Genomic DNA, 6,126 nt, shown 5'->3' on the forward strand with positions numbered 1-6,126 from the left:
ATGAAACCTCCTATACCTGGTTCCACCTTTGTTTTTTAGGTTGTTTTCACTCTTTATTTCCGTGTTCCTTTTCTTAAAACAACTCCCATAACTAACGAGGTAGTTAGTGTTTTCTTTCTGGATTTTCCTAACATTTTTTAAAATGACTGTGGTATTTGAATAAATTGAAAAATGTAGTGCAGAGATTTCAAACACTTTTTGGCAGCAGGGTTCTTTCTGCAAACATAGGAACTCAGTGGGTGCTCAGATTTGAGGCAAGCTGCTGTGCTTTAATGAAGCATGGAGGGGCTTGAATCCCTAGTGCTGGGCTCCTCGAGCAGAGCCCCTCCCAGCCTTCAGAGTCCTTACTGGTTTTTTCCATAGTCCACTTGCATGAGGCCGAAGTTCCCATGACCCACCCATTCCCTCTGTCAGTGATGAAGAGGATTGCTGAGTATAATAAACAAAGAAAGTCAACAAACTGTGACAAACTCTTTGCTAGTAAGAAACACATACTGCCTATTACTCACATTGTAAAAGAGGAAAGTGAACATAGGCAAGTCTGTATGTGCTAAAACAGTGCCTTGTGATCCTAAAACAACTCACTGATTTAATTACACTGTCTTTGGTGGAAGGTTCAAGTTATTCCAATGGCACAAGTTCACTGGCAGTCCGTTACAAATGAAGTGTCTTTATAAAAGCACAGGGATATCAATGATTAATATTAAACTGTAATTACTGAAAAAATTATGGGCCTGAAATACTGTTAATGTAACTATATATCATTACGCACCATGGGGTTAACCAAATAATTGATGATACTCTACATTGATAATAATGAAGCTAAATGAACAGCAATTTATGTTTAAAAAGAAAGTCAAAAGTAGCAGCTCTTGAAGGCCTCACGGACTCAGAGAAGTTGCAGTAATCCTGTTGCTTTTAAGAAATCATACATAATATTATTCAGCTTGTGAGTGCCAGTCACAATAGCAGTGGAGACCCAGTGAGAAGAAAGCTGACTTCTTCAAATCGTTGGAGTACAACCACCAATAAGACATTGAGTGAACAGGAAGTAGGAGTTGGGAAACACGGCCAGGCTTTGTGAGGCATCCTCACACTTTAGTGGATACTGAATTAAACTCCTCTGCAAACTCTAATAATGAGCTACTTTTAATTTATGAATGCCAACATTTAATGGCCTTGATAACTCAATTTAAGTTGTTACTAAGTGGCCCATAGTCCTGTGTCCTGATGAAAGTCTACAGAACAGCTCATCATTCTGTGGAAGAAAGGGAGATCTCTTGTTTTCATCAGGCTTTGAAAATCACTGCTGTAAAGGAGGAGAGACAGGATGGAAAAATGCTTTGCTTCCCTCAAAGGAGCTTCCTTCATTATGTCATGCTGCTCGAGACAGAAGCTAAACTCACCAGATGGGCTCCTTCGATGGACAAGGCGTACATTCATGTCCCTGCGAACTCACCTTGATGTGGTGTGACTTTCAGGGAAGTAACTGCCAGCAGTGCTGGAGGTTCATTAGCAGAGTCTTCGAAGGCCCCAGGGAGGCATGTCAATGGGACAGCTTCTGAGTAAGGGTTCCCTAATGGGCTGAGCTGCTTTACTCTTTTGCTAAAAGACCAATTTATTTTTTTGCTTAAAGACCAATTTAAAAGCAGTAGTTCTGCTACTTCTCACCATCCTTGACTCTAACCACAGGAGCTGACTGTGGGTCTCCTCAGTGTTCTAAGACTCCTTTCCAAAGTGACCCTGACTAGATGCATCTGAGCAGTAGACAGTTTGCCAATATGGATGGTCATCTCCAGGAATTGTTGTACTTACCCGAGGCCATTACTCAAGTGCACTAGGGCTACCTGTACAGTGTCAGCAGCTGTGGGGAAAAGGCAGAGTCAGGAGGAGGTCAGAGATGGGTATGGGGCAACCAACCCTCTCCCACAAAAATGGAAGCCAGCAGATCAGTGATGTTGCAATCAGGGAGTACAGTCCATGTCATCTTGGCTCTTGCTAGCCTTAATAACTAAGGTAACTTAGGGAGCAAGCATGTGTTCAGAGACACTGAGGAATTAGAGGCAAGCTTGATCCATGGATATGGGGTACAGAGCCAGTCTTGTTCACCTGCTCTCTATGACTGGAAAGATCTAATTGTCATAGGCTCTCATGGTCCATCCCAGTAAAGGCTGATTTCTCTAAAGAAGGTTGCAAGTTGCCTCATCTTTTTCTGGCTTAACTGATATATTTTACTTATGCACTTCTTTCAGAACGTCCATGAGAATCTACCCAGGAATGATTCACGTGCGTTTCCATCTTCCTGTAAATGCATGAGAACCCTTGGAAACTCTGGGGAAAGATAGTTCAGAAATAGTGTTTGTTCCTTCCAGGGTGGTTGGAACATAGATAATTCTAGGGATAGCCTGATGGTTTAACTTGGACCTGGAAGAGTTGAGGAAGATGGGTTGGACCTCTGGGGCCATTGGAATTTCACTGGCTATTACAATGATGATGAAACTGTAAGGCAGTGCTTCTTCTCAGATTTGGGTATGCATAAACATCAGCAGGTCTTGTGTGGAGCCCAGGCTTCTGAAGTTTTGAGCCAGTATCTTGGGCTATTCTTTGGGAATGATCGTTGGGAAACACTGCTGTGAAAATTTGGTTGTATAGCCTGCACAAAGGTGTTGTTAGCTGGTTTGGGGTCAGGAGAGAGAGTGTGTCTGAAATGACTCTGGGGCCGGGCTGAGGTATACTTTGTGAGTCAGAGACAGGCAAGGACTTTGGAAACTCAGGAGAAAGAACTCAGGAAGATCAGTGGTATGAATAGGTTTGGGTTTGAGGATTTTGCAGGAACAGTCTCCTTTCCTTAAATAGTAAGTTCTCACTCAGCACCCTAAAATTAAATTTGTGTGGTGCCTCCTTTGGGTAATCCTCTTTAGAAGAAAATGTTTAAAAATATCTAATCCTGGTCCTCAAGGTAGAGTTTACCACCTGATTCTAGACGACAAGCTCATTCCTCCAGTTTGAGATGTACACACACACATTGTCTGGCAGGTGCAGGATGGGGGCCACAGTGATTGGGGAATCTGAAATGTTCATGGGGTCTTGGAGTTTGGATATATGAGTTATAATTCAACAAAAGATGTATTTTTCAAGGCAAATCCCAGCATCAGTCTTAATGGTGAGGTATTAGAATCATTCTTATATAGTCAGGAACGACAGACACATAGCTCTACATCAAGTTCACTGTGATTTAAGTTTATTTTTGGAGGAGCTGGTCAATAGAATTTGATAAAGTAATGAAATATAGTTTAAGATTGGAGAGAAAGGAGCACGATTATCATCATTTGCAGGTGAGAGAATTGTGTATTTGGAAAATCCAAGAAGATCAACTGAGAAACTGTTAGAAGCAATAAGTGTATCTGCTAAGGCTAGATACAAAATGAATATGGAAAAATCAATAACATCCCAACACATGTCACAATAACCAGTTAGAAATTGTATCTGAAGGAAAAAAAATCCCCATTTACAGTAACAAAAGAAACGATAGGAATAAATATTACAAGGAATATGGGAGAACTATGTGAAGACATTGTTAATTGTTACTAAGAATATGGTTAAAAAAAGAAGTTCCTGTGTTCTTGATAGAAAGACTCAACATTATAAAGATACAGGATCTCCCTATGTTAATCTGTAAATTTTAAGTGATCTCAATAAATAACAGGTATTTTTAAAACTAGTTGAATCAATTCTAAAATTCATATGGCAAAATAAAGGAGCATGGGTAGGTAAATTCTATAAAGAAAGAATAATTGCAAGGAGGGTATAGCTTTCTACGTATTATACTTTTGGGGAGGGGTAGACAAATGGATCCATGAACAGAATGGGGAATTGGGAAGAGAACCAAATACAGGCAAAAATTATTTTATAATAAAGTTGGCATTTCTTACCAGTGGGGGAAAATATTACTCATGAAATAAATATTGAGTTAATTCAATGAATCCCATGTAGGAAGAAAATTAAAAGATAAAGGTTGGACTTCAATTCTTTACCAAAAATCCAAATGGTTTAAAAAGATCAAACCATAAAAACTCATAAAAATACTAAGATAAAATATAGGATAAATTGTAAATTACATGTATTTTGGATGAGGTTTTTATAACCCAGAACCTATAAGAGATTATTAATTTGATAGTTGCAAAATTTTTCATGGTAAGATAAGATAATCAAATGACAAAAGGACCCAAATGTGGTAATTTCCTTAATATATAAAGATATCTCACTAATCAATAAGAACTAATAAATCAAATGACAAATAGGCAAACTCCATAAGCAGAGACTTTCCAAAGTAGATAATAAGAAGACTTTTCAAAATAGGAAAATATATTTGATTTACTCAGAATGGGAGAAATGGAATTTAAAACTACAGTGGGATGCCATATTTTTATTATCTGATTTTAGTGATCAAAAGTTTGATAACACACTGTGATTGATGATGAAGCTGTGAGGAAACAATCACTCTCAACTATTTTGGGTATAAAAATTGATCTATTTTTTGTGAGGCAATTTGGCAGTACCCATTATAAATGTGCATACCATTTGAGCCAGCAGTTCCACCACTATGGATTAAATATAGAACTTGCATTTGTACAAAATAAAGAGCATATAGGGTTATTCTCTGCAGTATTTATTGTTATATAATAGTAATAATGAAAGCAAAGATTTGAAAATAAAACCCCTAAATTCCATCAATAGGAACTGGCTGAATATATATGGAACAACCATAAAGTAGAATGAAAAACAGTCACTTAAAAATACCTAAGGCTGTTTTATAGGTGCTGAGATGAAATAATATCACAGATATATTGTCATATTAAAAAAGCTACAGAATGTATATATACATTCATATATATATTCATATATATATATGGCATGTTACCAGTGTGTGTGTGTGTGTGTGTGTGTGTGTGTGTGTGTGTGTGTTTTGAAGTCTGTATCACCAAATCGCAAACATTTTGGCCTTCAGAAGGCTTTATATTCTTAAAAATTATTGCGGATTTAATCAAGGGTTCTCAGTTCTCTTAGAAAATTCTAGAAAGCCCAAGAATACACAAGCATACATTTCATTAGCTGTCAAAGTGATGATGCAATCACATGTCATGCAACCTCTGGAAAACTTCCACTGTATATTTGTGAGAGAATAAAAGTGAAGCAGGTGAATAATGCTTTGGTATTATTATGAGAATAGTTTTGACTTTGTGGGCTCTCTGAGAGGGTCTTGAGGATCCCCAGGGGTCTGTGGGCCACACTTTGAGAACCATCGATCTACACATATGTGATTGCATATACATAGAGGAGTTTTGCAAGAATACCTCAGAACAGATAAAAACTGTCACCTCTGGAGAAAGGACACTGGGCGGACCAGGGAGCCCTGGTGGGAGAAAGATGTACTTTCGCTGCATAACTTTTTTCTTTCTTTTTTTTTTTTTTTTTTAAAGATTTATTCATCCATTTGAGAAAGAGTGTGTGAGAGAGCAATGCAAACATGGTGCGGAGGGGCAGAGGCAGACGGAGAGAGAGAATCTCAAGCAGACTCCCCTCCAAGCATGGAGTTTGATGTGGGGCTTGACCCCTTGGCAGTGAGATCATGGCCCCAGCTGCAATCAAGAGTTAGACGCTCAATGGCCTGAGCTACCCAGACACCCTGCCACTGCATAAGTTTTATAACTTTTAAATTCTATGCATGTGTTAATGGTTACTTTTTTTTTTTTTACAAAGAAACTTAAAGGATCTAAAGAAATGAACTGAAATGCAAACAGATTTATGAGCTATAGAATTAATCAGAGTCATGGGCTGAGATTGATGTACATGAATATTTGTCACAGCATTATTTATAACAGTAGAAACTTGGAGAAATCCCACAAGTTCAAAGATAGAGATTGGTTAAACAAATTATGGTACATCTACACATTGTAATTCTATGCAGTCATTAAAAAGCATAAATCCCTAGAATGTTCTGTAATATGGGAAAATGCTCACAATATAATGTTAAGATAAAAAAAAAGTAATGCAGGATATAACTCTGCATGAGCCAAATTGTAGTAATTTAAAACAATACTGGAAGGAAATATATCCAAATTTTGA

The sequence above is a fragment of the Vulpes lagopus genome, chromosome 5 (genome assembly GCF_018345385.1).
Source record: "Vulpes lagopus strain Blue_001 chromosome 5, ASM1834538v1, whole genome shotgun sequence".
Lineage (NCBI taxonomy): Eukaryota > Metazoa > Chordata > Mammalia > Carnivora > Canidae > Vulpes > Vulpes lagopus.